The 15,563-nt window shown below is 41.4% G+C and overlaps 1 protein-coding gene across 1 annotated transcript in view; it reads left to right on the forward strand.

The window, feature by feature from the left end:
• The first annotated feature begins 3,870 nt into the window (after nt 1–3,870).
• Nucleotides 3,871–15,563, forward strand: part of PKIA (cAMP-dependent protein kinase inhibitor alpha) — a 43,653-nt gene continuing 31,960 nt past the window's right edge. Inside the window, exon 1 of the mRNA XM_005479390.4 lies at nt 3,871–4,015. The gene's annotated coding sequence lies outside the window, so the exon portion shown is untranslated. The remainder of the gene's footprint in view (nt 4,016–15,563) is intronic.

The raw sequence follows: 15,563 nt of genomic DNA on the forward strand, positions 1-15,563 counted from the left end.
ACCCTATTATTAAAGTGTACATTAGTACTCAGTTTAATATTAAAAGGAAACAAAAAGCTTCTGGCAAAGTGACAAAAAAGCTGGTTATAACAGTTAAAATAGCTGTTTATAACACTGGCAGTATATTCTATTGCTCTTCAGGAAACAGCACATTGGCTTGCACTGCAGAAACTCCCAAAGAATCCGAATTTTGGAAGACATGAATATAACTTATCATAAATAATTGCCACACAAGCAGGTCCATAAGAAGTAGGCTATTTAGGCAGAAATAAAAGTGCATGGGAGATTAGAGTTCTTTTTTTATACTCAGTACAACCAATTTTCTCTGGTTTCAGGAGGATAAAGTTTAAAGAAGCCTGTGTGCAGTGGTCCTTGTCTCTTACGTTCTTGTACTACTGGCTGTGGTGTTGCATGCTATCACCAATTAAGCCATGTAACTGTAAATTCCTGTGTCTCTTTTTATTTCATAAATACTGGTACTACCTGACAATCTCCAAGAATGGGGCAGCACCTCTGACTTCACAAATTTAGATGGAGCTTTATTCCTCTGACTTGAACAACTCTTGATTTTAATCTCCCTGTGAAAATAGTAACATCCATTTGTATGGATTAATTTATTCCCCTTCATTGTTTTTCTTTTGCTTCACCTTTTACTCCAGTCAGCAATTATCAGGAAAGCCAGTACTCAGTTTGAGTAAGAGAGCCTTGATTTTTCACCCCTTTCTCACTTAAATAAAGAGCTCAACTTCTTCATTTCATGATTTCTTTACATTTTTACAATGCACCTTTTGCTGTTTATTATTTAGTTTAACAATCTAATTCAATTTGAATGTTGAAAAAACTCATCCTTGCTGTTTCTAACCTCTAAGACACAATTTTCTCCTCCTAACACTTCTGTAATCCTCTTTGAAGCCACTCCCTTTGCAAACAAGCTGTCTTCCTTATACAATTTTCTCACTTACTAAAGACATTTCCAGACTTTCCCCATATTCAGATATTCATGAGAGCTCTTTATTTCCTTTTATTTTCCCTACAGCATACTTTTTAAAGCTGAAATGCTTACATTTCAATCAATTTACATTGACATTCATTTTAAACTGTTTGAACCCATGATTGCTAAATCAAAGATTATATCCTCCGACTAAAAGAGGCTTCTTGAATGTGGCTAAATGATGAATATCTATGTGTTTTTTCTACTAAAATAAAATCCTATAGGTGTCTCCCTCTTTGCCTTGTTTTTGCACTCACGTATATTGAATAATACTAATTAAAACCCTTGGGCCAAGAGCATTTTGCTTCTCTTCACTCTGGAATTTACTGCTACCAAGGAAATAATAAAAATTAAATACTAATAATTCCTGCTTTTGCACAGATCTAGGATTTTCTAGTATGCTAATCATTTAGTGAATTGCATTATGAGTTGCTGAACAATATGGTCCAATAGAAGAGAGGCTGCCATAGCAACGTTTTCCTAGGCCTAGTAAGCAGCAAGTCTGAACACATATTCCTAACAGCCATACACACACAGAAAGTATGTACACACAAATATATATATAAATAAGCCCAAGGCCAACCACACAGATCAACACAGACTGAAGCACTCACTCAGACACAGATGGCATGAACGGTGAAATCCTGCCCTCCTCTCTGGCATGAGTCCCTGTAACCCGAGGTGTGACTCCTCCTGCTTACACCCATGCAGAGGCACACATATAGCACAGGGAGACCTCTCACACAGTAAGGTTTAGAAACACAGTCTAGTCTAGGAGAGACTGCACTGATCAGGTGCAGGGCATAGCCAGACAAGCAGTCTGACCAGCAATTTGTTTACACCAGACCAGCCCTATTTACCTCCTCATCCCACTATTTTCTCACATGTGATCATTCCCATATCACCTTGATCCCTTCCTTTCCCTGTCTTTGGTTCATGCCCTCAACATCTCAGAAATCTTAATCCCAAAACGCTCCATTATCCATTCCGCAGCGTGTCGTGTAACCCCAGGCAGTAACACCCACACAGAAGATTTTGGTTGAGTGCTGGGTGTGTCCCCCGCCTCCATGGGAACTGAGGCTTCCCTGGGAGGGGCTGGGAATGGGCTCCCTTTGCCTGACCTGGGTCCCCCACCTGCCCAAGTGCCCCTCAACTCCTCTGTGCATGTGGAGATGAGCCTCCAAACACACTGTCAGCAGCTAACACACTGTCAGCTGAGATTAAGTAACACTGCTGAGATGCTGCCGGCGCTGCACATTTAGGTCTGCAATGCCAATCAACAGAAGAGGTTCAAGGCAGGGAGTAAACAGGAGCAGCCCAAAATAGAGCAACTGTAGAACTGCACAGGTGAAAAGCCATACCATAACCACCTTAAAAAAAAGACAATGAATTTCCAAAAGGGAACTGAGGTTCAGAGGTTTTATATTTTATCTGACAGACTAAGAACTTTACCTTAATGAGATTTCTCTTTGCCGTTTTCCTCTACCACTACAGACAATCTTCCTACCTATATCCAGGCCACTGAAGCAGCTCTTCGTGTTTCAGACCTTACCAAAATGGAGATCGTCAACATTTCCAGCATGAGCCCACTCCTAAACCTTGCTGAGGCACCACTTGACCACTGGGTCAACTGAGCAGGTGTAGCACCTGGGAAACTCCTGTGTTTGTTTTTCCTGCGAGCTCATCCAGCACAGCTTCTCTCGACCAGACACAACCCTGCCTTGCTGGTAAGATATGAAGAGCTCTCAGACTACAATGATTTTGTATGCACTGGTGACATGCATTTGGTGACATCCACACTACACTGCCTGGTGTCATTTATGCACCAACATAGCTGGGCTTGTTGTGCACATGGGATGGGTCATGGAATTGTAAACTGTGATAGGAATCCGGACTTCCTTACAAGCCTGACGGTCACTCAGTATGTGCACAGCTCTCTGTAAGTAACAAAAATAGACATGCTGCCTGCTGCTGGGTCTCAGAAATATCAGGACGCCCTTGGTAAGGGGGAAGTTTGCCCAGGTGACCTTGAGCACAGCACAGTGCCTGTCCCCTGCTCCCCCTTCCAGGCACAGAGCAGGAGCCACTGCCAGGGGAGCTCTCCTGCATCCCAGGAAGCGCTGCATTTTTTAGGGCACGAGTCAGGAGCGCTTGGGCGTCCTGAGGCCGGGAAGTGAGAGTGGGAACAGGGAGCCCACCCACGAGCCCGAGGGATTACAGCGCCTTTTCCTTCAAACGGCGAGACCCAGATACACAGAGAGCTCTGCCCGGGGACGCTCTCCCTTGGCTCCGGCCTTGCAGCGCGGCGGTAGCTGCCTCCTCGCGTTCCCCGCCGCTCAGCGCGGCACGGCCGGGCGGTGCCGACACCGGGGCCGGAGCGGGGCGCGCAGCCCCACACGCCGGGCGGTGCCGACACCGGGGCCGGAGCGGGGCGCGCAGCCCCACACGTCGTGCCGTGCCGAGCCTGGGGCCGGAGCGGGGCGCGGAGCCCCACACGCCGGGCGGGAGCGCCGCGCTGCCCGCTACCGCGGAGGGGAGTCCCGGGAGGGCACGGCAGGCGCGGGGCGGAGCGGCCCATCCCGCCGCCGTGCCTGGGGAGGGTCCCCCGGACCGCCACCGCACCCGGGAGACGGTACCGCCCCTCGCAGGCTCCCGGGCAGTCGGGCACGGGTGCTCCCGCGGGAGCGGCGGACCCTCCGGGGCGGGTGGAGCGCCAGGGCCCCGCGGGGCTCGGACCGCCGGGCGGCGGGGCCGTCTCCCCCTCCGCGGCGGGAGCGGAGTGCGGCGGCCCGCGGAGGGGGCGGGGAGGATGACTTCATGCCGCCGGAGCGCCGTGAATTTAGGAGCAGCAGCTGCCGCCGCCGGCGGCGGGATGTGGGGGTGAAGTGACAGCGGGAGCTGCCGCCGGCTGAGGGAGGAACAGCGCTGGGCACCCGCCGAGCCCGGGGCTCCGGGCCGCCACCAGCAGCCGCTGCGGGAGAGAAGGAGGGAGGGAGGAAGATGCGCTGAGCCGGTCGCTGAAAGGTGAGCGGGAGCTGCCGTGTGCGGGGGCGAGCGCTGCGGCGCTGCCCGGCCGGGGGAGCGCGGCGCTGCCGCTGCGAGCCCCCCGCTCCGATTCTGCCGGCCGCCGTGGAGCGGTGCTGCGGCTAGTAGCTTCCTTCTCTTTCCCTGTCCTCTTTTCTGCCGCGGTTCCCTCCAAAAGCGGCAAGGCTGCGCTCTCTGAAGCGCCACAGTGGTGCGTTTTATCTTCCATGGCCAGGATGTGCGGTGGCTCGGTGCCAGCCCCGCTCGGGCTGCTCTCCGTGCCCGTGTCGGGGCACCCTGTCAGTGGCGTAGCCCAGGACGGTGGCGGGAGCGGCAGGGCTGCGACAGGTGCGGGAATGCGCCCCGCGCTGCCCCGGCGTTCCTCAAGGGACGGGGAAGACATCTTAGGGCAGAAGGGCTTCAGGGGAACAGAAGCAAAAAAAAGATGTCATTTCATGCACATTCCTGGCTTTGGAAGTCGCTTCACAGGAAACTAAAAAGTGTAGAAGTTGGGGAACCGGCTCTTACGCCAAAATGGATTCTGTCGTCTTTTTCCAAGACTTGCGTGGTTTTTTTCCTTTATTCATTTTTATCTAGCCTAAGGTTCCTGACAAACAAAACAGCAGCAAAATTCAAATGCATTTGTTAAGGGAAGAATTAGTCAATTGCTGTATCGTATCACCTGTAGAAGCAGAAAAAAACCCGTATGTATATTGTAGCTTGGCTGTTAACATTGCACATTGTGGTGCATACATAGGTCTTAACACCAAATGAATGTTGTTTTGGAATTGAGAAGGTAAAAAAATTTGCCTGACCTATTTCTGTGCCGGATACACTGGTGGTTTTTGTTCGGTTGTTTTGGTTTGGTTTTATTTTTTGTTGATTGGTTTGTTTTTATTTTTTGCTTTTTCTGCTTTAAAAAAGAAAACTTGCCCTAAAGCAGGTATAGCAATACAGGAGGTTGGCATGCAGAGACAGCTCATTAGAATAGGCACTATCTGCGTATGCAACAGTTAATGGCTCTGTGTGGTTTGGAAATGGAAGAAATTACTGTGTCTCTGGGAAGTAAAGAATAGGGAATTAATCTGTTCTTAATGAAAAGGAAGCAGGATACTGGAAGCTGAAGGTTATTTTATTCAATGTCTGTTTACCTGTATGTTCATCTTCGAGGATCCTGTTACCCAAGGGTTCACAGAAGCTCAGACAGTTGTGGTTGTGGTTGAAGCCTCTGGTCATGGTGCTAGAGTGACACAATTAATCCTTAGGGACGTAACAGGGAGTTGCTTTATTTGTTGTCATTGTTTCTGGGAAGATATTTAATTGCAGTCTGTACTGTTGCTGGGTATTTAGAAGGCAAATGACAGCTACAGAGACCGAAAATGTGTATAAAAAACCAATTGAGCTTTCACAAGGCTGAAACAAAGAGCGAGTGATGAACTGCAGAGTCAGAAATCAGTCCAACAGACAAATCTTTTCTCCAAAGCATGGTCATTAACTATGATCCTGTATAGGCTTTAACTAAGTCGTGGCACATGCAATGTATACTAGGAAAAAAACCAACAAAGTTTTGTCAAACCTGTGTCGTTCATCGACCACACATTTATTTTGTCCCTGTAAAAACTTTGAAGCATTGGTTAGGACATTTCTGTTGCTTTTTCCTTTCTAGAATTAAGCATGGCTGACAGTTTCAGAGCTGCTGCGTTCTTCTCTAGTTGCATTTAGTTGGAAAAAGAAACCATGTAGCTGAGTTCAGATGCTTCACATATTAGCCCATCCAGTCTATATAAAGTCAGTTTCTTCACCGGAGTAAAGAAATCAAATAATGGCCCCGCAGGCAGTTGTTACAAGCTCAGTGTAGTGTGACTGCTCACTAATGTTGGCACAATGTTATCACAGCAAATTTACCTCTTCATGCTTCTTGGCAAACCTAATTTCTCAAGACTCTTCATTCTTAAAAAAATAACTTTATTTTTAAACAGTATGGTAGCAGAGATGAAGCAGTGGTTGATCAAGAACCCCGCTGCAAACTTGAATTGCTTTTATCTTGTGTACTCTAAAGGCAGGTGGTGTAATGTGTGCGTGGCCATAGAAGAAAAAGTGCATCTAGTTATCAGTGTGAGTATAGTTCAGTGGTATAACTGGTATAAATCCACTGCCTACAGATTTCTTTCCCAGAACTCTTGCTCCTTCTGTTACTGTAACTTTCCATACTTCTGCCAGCCAAAGGAGAGCATCTCTATTGCGGCTGCTCTGGGGCAGCAGCACCACTGGCTGGAAGAACAGCCTAGTTGGCCAGCTGGTTGGTGCCAGACAGACTGGGGAGCAGCTGAGATTTAGTTGTCTTTTTCCTCAGAGGTTCTGCTATTTTGGAATACTTCATCTGGGTTTGTTCTTCAGATATGTAAGAGCTTAATTATCTTTGAGGTTTCTAGGCTGCTGTCAGCCTTTGAACCAGCAGGTTCATTTACACAATTTTATTAGTGGGGACCAGATGAGTATGTTCGCAAAAGGCTTGGTTCCTTAGTAGAACAAACTGGAAAACCCAGTGACCTTGAATGCACTTGAAGTTGCAGAGGTTTGATTTCATTTCTGGTCCTTTCCAAGGGCTAAGATGAAACACTTCAGCTGAATATATTTTCTGTTATTATGAGAATTTTAAAAATGATGTTAGCAAGTGCTGTTTGAACTAACTGAAATAACCATGTCTCAGAGCAAGCAAGTCATTTTTTACTTATGTTGTTACTAGACTTTCAGTTGGATTATTTTTTCCAATTTAAGAATTCTATTTAAAAAGGCTTGAGCAGGGTAAAAGGGGACAGATATTACACAATGAACTTAAAACTTTAGCATGTGCAAACAATCAAGAGTATTTCAACATACCATTTTTATTTTGAAGAAGAAATGCATTCACACTTTCAAAATGCATGTCCTTCATGTGCAATAGCTCATGTTTCTGGGAGAGAAAAAAATTGATTTCTGAAAATAAATGCCAGGCACAAACTGAAACTTTGTCTTCTACTATGCAGATGGATTCCATGTTGGACTAACTGTCAATAGAGGATCTTAATGTAAGTGCCCACTAAACTGCAAAGGTAGCAATCATTAAAGAGAGCTGAGAGTTTTATCCATTTATAGTATATTAGTGGTGGCAACAAACCAGGTATTGATAATCTTATTTTGAATTTGACACATTCAAGTAAGTCAGCACTTCACAACCTGGATTATGAGGCCTTGAGTTTAATATGAAATATGGAGATAGAAATGCAGAGTTCATGTATGCTTCTTGCAAATGAAAGCTAGTTGAAGCTTTTCCCTTGAAGGGAACTGCATGTAAACAGCAGCAAAAGCATGGATCTCTTTATATGTATTGCTTTCATGATGTGTCATTAAAGAGAGACTAGCTTTCAGAGACTCTTAATATTGTCTACTCTGAGAAAATTACTTTATTAAGACAACATTATAAAAGAGAGGATCTGATTGTACACGAACTGTATGTTTCTAGTATATATCCCAGTCTCAAAAGATAATCATATCGGAGGAGAAAGTGACACAAAATGGACTCGCATAGGACAGTTGGTGCAAATCTCTCAGCCAAATGCCAGATCAAAACACTTCTTTTATTTTTCCTTTTATTCTTATGGTAGAACTAATAAGATATGATAGTGGGTTTTGTCTTCCCTAAAATGCTGAAGACATGCTGCATTTCTGAGCCGGTCATATTTCTGTGATTGTAAAGGGATTCCCGGGTATCTCTGCTCTTCTTCCCTGGTTGGACTAAGTATAAAACATGAACTGTGAGGAAGAGCTGCAGTAGAAGAATTTCCATGTCAGCTGGGGTGTAGTTCTCTCTAGCAGAATTTAGTTTGTGTCCTAACCTTTATTAAAATGAATTTAAAAATTGACTGCTTTGCTGTTCTTTGGCTTTACAGGACTCATGAGGAATTTAACCTGCCTTTATAGCAACTGCCTGGTCTCTGCACAGTTCTGTATCCCTTTCTGCACTCATGTCCCGATGGTTCATCAGATACTAGGGGCAAATAGATCTAATGCCAACATACAATCTTAGTTTCTCTTACTCTGACTGCTTCTTTTTGTCACATTTTTGTTCTAGCAACTATTCCAAAATATTCAAAGGTATATTGAAGTTATTTTGGCAGCTGTTAGCTAGTCCGTGAAATGTGCTGCAGCTTTAATGAGATCATATAGATCTTAATATATCCATATAATTATATATATTATATAATATATATATTTGCTAACTATTCACTCATTTGCCTTCTACCTCCTACAGTATTTCCACTTACACATATGGTGAGCACATAACTTTGGTGAAACGATCTCACCACCTGTTGTTTTAAAATAGCACAGATGCTTATTAATGGTCCTTCCATGATGCTGTTTATAGTACATGTGAAACCTCACTTAAAATACTGTGGATCATGTTGGTAAAGGATATTATTACTTCAGCAGCAGCCTTAAATTGATTCCTGTTCAGCATCTTGGCTTAACTTGTCGGTCATTAGTAGGTAGGAGTGAGATAAACTCCACACAAGCGTCAAAATTGTGATGCTCATCAAGTGAGCTGTCATTGAATCCTTCACAAGGTGTTCTGTGGAAGTGCCTGCTGCCTATTAGACAGCTAGTCAACCCCAAGAGCTACAAAAATCATGAGCACACAGATTATATACACTTGTAAGTTTTGTGCTCAGCTGAAGTGAATTCCTTGGGGACAAGCTCAACTGCACTTTCACACTTCAAAGCAAAGGAAAGGAAATAATTGCAAAACTCTAACCTTGACTAAGACTGTAGCCTAATATATGTATGTTTTTGTCATAGAAAAGTAATTTCTAAACTCACTAAATTAAGTTTCGGTACGTAAATATTCCATCAATTCCTGTGTTCTTTGTTCAATCTCATGAGTCACTTGGGTTCTCAGTTTTAATTTTAAACAATTTCTAGAGTTCTGCTTAATGTTTCTGATCTGCAGCTCTCTACATTTGTCTTGGATTTTGTTTGCTAACCCATTCAAAGTGGAAGGTAAAAATGTATTTCTCCTTCGAAAATGTCTATCTGCAGGTATACCACGAAAGTTTCTTGACGTTAAGGGTCAGTTTGCCGAGATGTAAATGTGAAAGTGCTGTCAGGCCAAACAGACTCAGCTACTTTCAACTTTCCCAAGGTGCCCACTTGAGGCACAGAAAGTTCTTGATATCTGTATGATGCTAGTGAATTCCAAGACAACACTATTATACACTGAAAAAAATATATAACAAAAAAAGAAACAAAAGAATGTTTCATTCAAGTTTGGCAAAACCTCCTCATAACTAGTAGTATGAGTAGCTCTGGATTTTTTGTGATTATTTTTAATGAAATATGAAATATTTTTTTCCTGTGGTACATGACAGATGGCATTGATTGTTTGAGTTTAGTGTTGCTAATAAATTAAAGAAATAGTTGCTCACACTAGAACAATGACTGTCAGATGCCAGTTCCAATTCTATAGGACGGGCAAAAACCTCTTATTGTTCAAGAAGAAAAAACTCTGTGGCGTATTACAATGTAGCTTGTAAGAATGTAGGTCTGTTGTTAAAATAAGATGGCTGGCAAGATTCCAGTAAAGAATTCTTGAGAAGTAATGACTAAATTAGGTGGAGTAATCATCTTTTGATACAGTCTCCCAGTGTTTGTTGCTCAGCATTGATTAGGAGTTCCCTGGGCACAAAGCAATGTTTGCGCTATTACGTTTAATTGCAGGAGACATCGTGTCCTTGCTGCATGTGTTTGGTTGATCTGATTTCTGTTCTCAGGCTCTACAGTATCCTTTGGCATGATTCAGAGCATGTGGAGTGCAAGGAAGAAAGTCTCTTTGTTTTCTCTCAAAATTTGTTGCCTAGTGGTTTAATTGGGCACCTTTTTAATTGACATGCATGATGTGAGTAATGTTAAACAATTGCTTCCTTTTAAGTTTCTTACGAGTCAAGATTTTCTGTCACATTCTTTTTCCTCAAAAACAGTTATCTTACTGTATACACTCCTTCTGTAGATATGGACTCTATTTCATATTAGATTTATTCTTTGACACTGTTTTTATATCTTCTGAAAATTTATTTCTGACATGCAGGATTTAGAAACTCTATTTAATAGTGCAATAATTTCATATTTATCTCCCTTTTCTTTCCCATTTTTTTCACTGTGCATATTTTTTTCCAGTTACTCATTATGTTTCAGTTGGGCTGATTTCTTGTGTCCCGATGAGGTTCCTTTTCATTGTTGGATCGATACAACAATATGTTTGCATGACAATAAGGTACTGGTGCCATTAGCAGGAGACACAGAAGTTGATAGCTGGATATCAAAAATGCATTTTAAATGTAGGAAAGAACAAACTGCAGTGTGTAGCCTTACAGAGAAATTCAGTCATAAACCCTTCCTTTTTTTTCTGTTATTCTTGTTTTAAAATAGTTGGATGTTGGCAGCTTTACTGGATTGGGCTAATGTTTTTGAGCTCAGGCATGGGAAGCAGAAAATAAGTGAATAGGATTTGTTAATGCATATAAGAATTGGAGCATGTGAAAATAATTCAGACTCTAAAAGGCAGGCATAATGTGAAACACTTTATATAAAAAACTCCAAAAACAAACCACACAAAACCAAAAATAGACTGCTGCATTTTAAGTAACTGTTATTTGTAAGGTCTCGTGGAGTCAAAGCGTGATAAGAGATGTGAATGGAGTCTGCATAAATATAGAAGCTGTATGACTTGAGAAAGAGACATAACTTATCAAAATGATTACAGCATGCCTGTAAAGCCTAAGGGAACTACAGCTTTTTATCAGTGAAATAAGCCCATTTTATCATATACTTGTTTATTTACAAGTTAATAATGTTTGCAAACACCAAAGCCTTTTCCAAGCAAAGTATTTGGCCTAAATAGGGAATTCTCTTAAGCAATTCTGAATAGCTTTAGGCTTTATAGAACACTTCCCCCCCCCCCTTTTTCTATGTGATTATTTGCCTGCAGGGACTACAGGTGGTGATTTATTGAATGGCAGCTGTAATATTATATGATAGTAAGAATTACATTGATGTTAGTGACAATAGGCAAAAATAATGCCACCACTACTACATGTCCTTTTAAAGTTGAATTAGTCTGCTATATCTAATGTGGTACTACTTTACTGGGCCTGACTGGGGCAATGGCAATATTCTCTTCAGTTTTACAAAAGCAAAATCCCTGCTACATGGTGAAAAACAGGTGCAAAGCCTTCTGTCATCCCCAACTCGTGCACAAAGCATCTCCAGAACAGATAAAGTTTGAATGGATATTTATAGAAGATGAACATGATAGCCTGCACCCAGAGGAACACAGATACTGTATAAGAAATTTAAGCATGTAATATCACTTCCTTGCTGATACTTTAGCATTCATTACATGTTCATGTAACAGTAGGCTTTTAATATTAGCTAATAATGGGGAATGACTTCATTAGCATTTAAGGAAGGAATTGAAAGTGTTTTGCATAGTATAATTCATTAGCTAATTGTCACTCTTGAAGATACTTTTCAGCTGTACACTCTGCACACTTAGGGAATTGCTGTACAGACCAAAGAGCAAGAAGAAACGCACTTTTGTGATCCTCTCTTTCTCAGATACTGGAGAAATGTATTATTTATGTGGCCCTTTTAATCATGGAAGATCTCAAAATGCTTTTCAGCACTTCCATTTTCATTGACAATATTTGGAAATAAGGGATGAAAGCTGTTATTTAAATATTGTTTTCCCAGTTGTATAGCCGATAAGGCTGCAGATCAGGGAGTTACTTATGCAAGTCTCCAGAAAAAGGTACTGATTTCTGATGACTGCTGCAGCACGCTGACCCGTGCTGTTTCCTTCCAGGCAGAAAATTCTCTTTCCTTTCACTTGTGTGCCTCACAGAAGCAATTTTTGAAGACCATTCATCCGTTACAGACTGCTGCTCTGCTTGTTAAGCAGTGTTTCTAGTGGGATAACACACTATGCAAATATATTTTGTGTAAGTTTTCCAGGTCTTCCAAGTCGACTCTTTGCATTCCTGTTCCTCCATCTCCCTCTGGCTTTCTTGGTTTGGCTAAGGTAGGGACTGGTACTTGTTTTGCAAGTGTATTTTTCTACTTTTTTTTTTTTGTGTAAAATTTTTGAGTTTAAAGTTCTATCCGTCTTGGTAGCACCATATTTCTTGACTACTGTCTTGAACATTTATTTGGAGACTAACAGTTTGCACGCCTTAAATAAATGCATATGATTTCTAAAGTCAACTACAAGGCTGAATGGAAAGAAAACTTTGCCAGTATTTTGAGGTCAATGTCCAAATAAATGCCCATATTCCTATGGTGGTTTGTTGCTTTAATTTCCTACTGCAGTGGGAGAATAAAGAACTGACAAAAACCTCCTAAGTTTCCTCTGCTTTCCTGACTGTGTAATCTGTGAGTGTTTTGTATATTTTGAGCTTAAGGCAGCACCTGAGCACTTCATTTTGGTGTCCAAGCATGTTCCTGGTGAGTGAACTCTTTTATGCAGCTCCTCTTGAGAGGAGCAGTTGCCTGTGTCTCTGTGCTTGGTAGTGATTCATTACACTCTCAGGGCTACTCTTCAGTGTCATCTTTCATAATTCTATTCTTGTATGAATTTTGGTGGCAAGTATGGAGTTTCTGAGTTTGGGTGGTTTTTTTGTTTTTTCTTTTTGTATGGCATGGCTGTCAGCAGGATCAGAGTGGCACTCTTTGTTCTGAGATAAACAATGTCTGAATTCTGCTGAGGACTAGGACAGTTTCATGACTGTTAAACTGTTGTCAAGGTTTTTTTTTGTGCATTTTTGACTTAGGTCAGCTTGTTCTTCTGAACAAGACAAAACTTGTTCTTGGAAGTGTTGTGGGTTAGGTGCCATTTCCCAGTAGGTGATTTGAATGTTGTTTAGAAAATAAATTCTCCTTTTAGAAGCCTCTTAGTTTACCTGTCTCTCCTTTGATGTGGCTGCTGTTGAAGCAGGCCAGATTTTTAGCTAATTTGTCTGGTTTTTCTCTGTTCAAATTGCTGAAATCAGTGCAAGCTTTCCATGCATTCTGCATCCTGTGATGCCTGTCTTTCAGCTAATGTTGTTTCTGTGACATTCTTCTTGAACATGTAATCATATCTGCCATTTGTTCTGTTGAAGAAATTTCACCTTCCCATCCTCCTTTCTGAAATATTCCTGCTCTGCTCATGGAGCAGTAATTTCAGTAAAATGTTCTACTTTATTTCTATTTTTGAGCATATTTGAAAGCCTTGTTCAGGAAAGCAGAAATATTTTGGAGTATCATGGTTTTCATAGTAACAGGTGTAGATACTTTCAGTAGATTTACTTTCTACATGTGAGTGATGTGAAAATCCAAGATGTCATAATTCAGCACCTTAAATTTCTGGATTATCCCTATGTAGTTACATTAATTTATAATGTAACTAACATTCTAATGTAACTAATAACTAATTTATAATGTAACTAACTTTCTGATAACCATAGCCAAAATACTAGACTTTTATTTTGTCACCAACACTCCTCTGTTGTAAGAGATCCTTTTGTAAGTAAGGACATAGATGTGGACCAGTTGGAAAATGGTTAATAGGAGTTAAATGTCAGCAGAAGAATGGGAGGGTGGATGTAGTGCATGCACTTCTGGATAAGGCAAAACCATAAGATCTAAAAACGTAATTGTGTGCACATGGTAACACTGATGTGTCAGTTGTTTGTCCGGTGGCTTTTTCTCTCTTCTTCCAAATGAAGTGCCATCTCTGTGGAACAATTGTGAGCCCAATGTGAGTGAAGGAGTAGTTCCTTTTATGAAGATTAGTAATAGCAAAATTTTAGTAACCCAAAGTAAAGGTAGCCATGATCTCTGCTCTGAACTTTTCCTCTCCTTTTTTTCTTTTCTGCTTGTATGTGTATTTGGGTATTAGTTAGGTGTTTTTATCTTGCAGTTTGGGCATAAACACCTCTTGTAAGCTAAGGAACAAGGGTTTGTGTGGGTTTTCTTACAGGTTTCTACTATTCTCTCCGACTGGCCAGCTCACTGAAAGCCAAAATCTTATATTTGGCTTGAAGGCTGTTTATATTGAACCCAGCTGATGTATCACTAAAAGGAAAAGTATTCAGAGAAGCATGAAAAGATTCAGTAGGATTAAATAGCAAAGTGTAAGGGTTTACTCCATGCAGGAGTAGCCTTTGAAAGCTAAAAGCAAGCTAAAGAAAGAGGCGTTAATTGTGGGAAGTTAATGTAAAATGGGAATTAGAGAAGATGATTTTTCGAATCCTTTCAGCTACTGAAAGCATTAAAACAAGGTCTTAGGTTTACAAGTGGTCAAGTACAGAGATAGAAAAGAAGCTTATTAGGGATGAAGTAAATTTGTTGAAGTGGATGTTACATACCTACTCACAATCAGCTAAGTGAAAAAGAGCCTCTTCTGTCCTGCCTTGAGGATGGTTTTACACACATTTGCCCAGAATTGTTGGTTATTTAAGGTGGCATGAATGACATCTGAGGGTGAGCCAGCGTTGAAGTCAGTATCCATGTGGTTCTATAAATAAAGAAGGTTGCATGCAAGGCCTTGATGAATGTTGGCTTGTCTGAAAGGGCTAACTCTCACCAGTTTAATTCAAGTTTTGTTCCTTCAAATGCTTGATTGTTCAAAACCTAGTGAAAGCAGAACACCTGCTACTTTCTTTTTGTATTTCTCCTTCCCTATTTACTGATTGCTTCCAGAGCTTCGTGTCAAACTTGATGAAAACATAATTCTTGTTTTGTAGTTATTTGCTTGATTTCACTTGGGAAATCTGCACACAACTATATCTGACAATAACCAGTTACTCCTGAAGGATCTTTTGTTGTCCTCTGAAAATCCTTTTGTCTCTGAACACCAGAGGAATAAGCAAAGACTGGAATAAGCTCTAAAGTGCCAACTGAGTGCCTCACTATGTGCACCTGGGTAATGCCCAGCGCACTTACTTGGACTGTGCTCATGTGTATGTCCTTTCCGTGGAAACTGGAATCAGGGTGCAAAGAATGGGAATGCCTAGGTCTCATCCTGACATTTAATCATGACACATCTGCAAAGTAATTGTAAAACATGTGACTTTGTTGTTTGGTCTTACTGACTGTCACATCTTACTGCTTTTTTGACAGGCGGACTTTTTTTTCTTTGCAATTTCTTATAATTTTTAAAATGAAAAAAAACCCCAGTCTGCTACTTGCACTGAGTAATACTTCAAACCTTTCATTTGCTGGAGCAGATCTAGTAGGATCTATCAGAAAGTGTGGTTTAGCCCTAGTTTTCTGGTGAAAATACCTGTTTTGGCAAGTAGTTTCTCTTTCCACAGTTGCTTGGAAGAGGATGTATTTGATGCTTTTCCATCTATCTGAAGCTGAATAAAAAGTGTATGTTTACAGTTACAAGACTTATCTCAACATGCAAACTTTCTGCCAGGTGTTTTTAGGGAGCTAAAATGTCTTTTTGAAAAGACACTTTTTTCATCTAATA

Source organism: Zonotrichia albicollis, chromosome 1 (assembly GCF_047830755.1).
Source record: "Zonotrichia albicollis isolate bZonAlb1 chromosome 1, bZonAlb1.hap1, whole genome shotgun sequence".
In the NCBI taxonomy this organism is placed as follows: domain Eukaryota; kingdom Metazoa; phylum Chordata; class Aves; order Passeriformes; family Passerellidae; genus Zonotrichia; species Zonotrichia albicollis.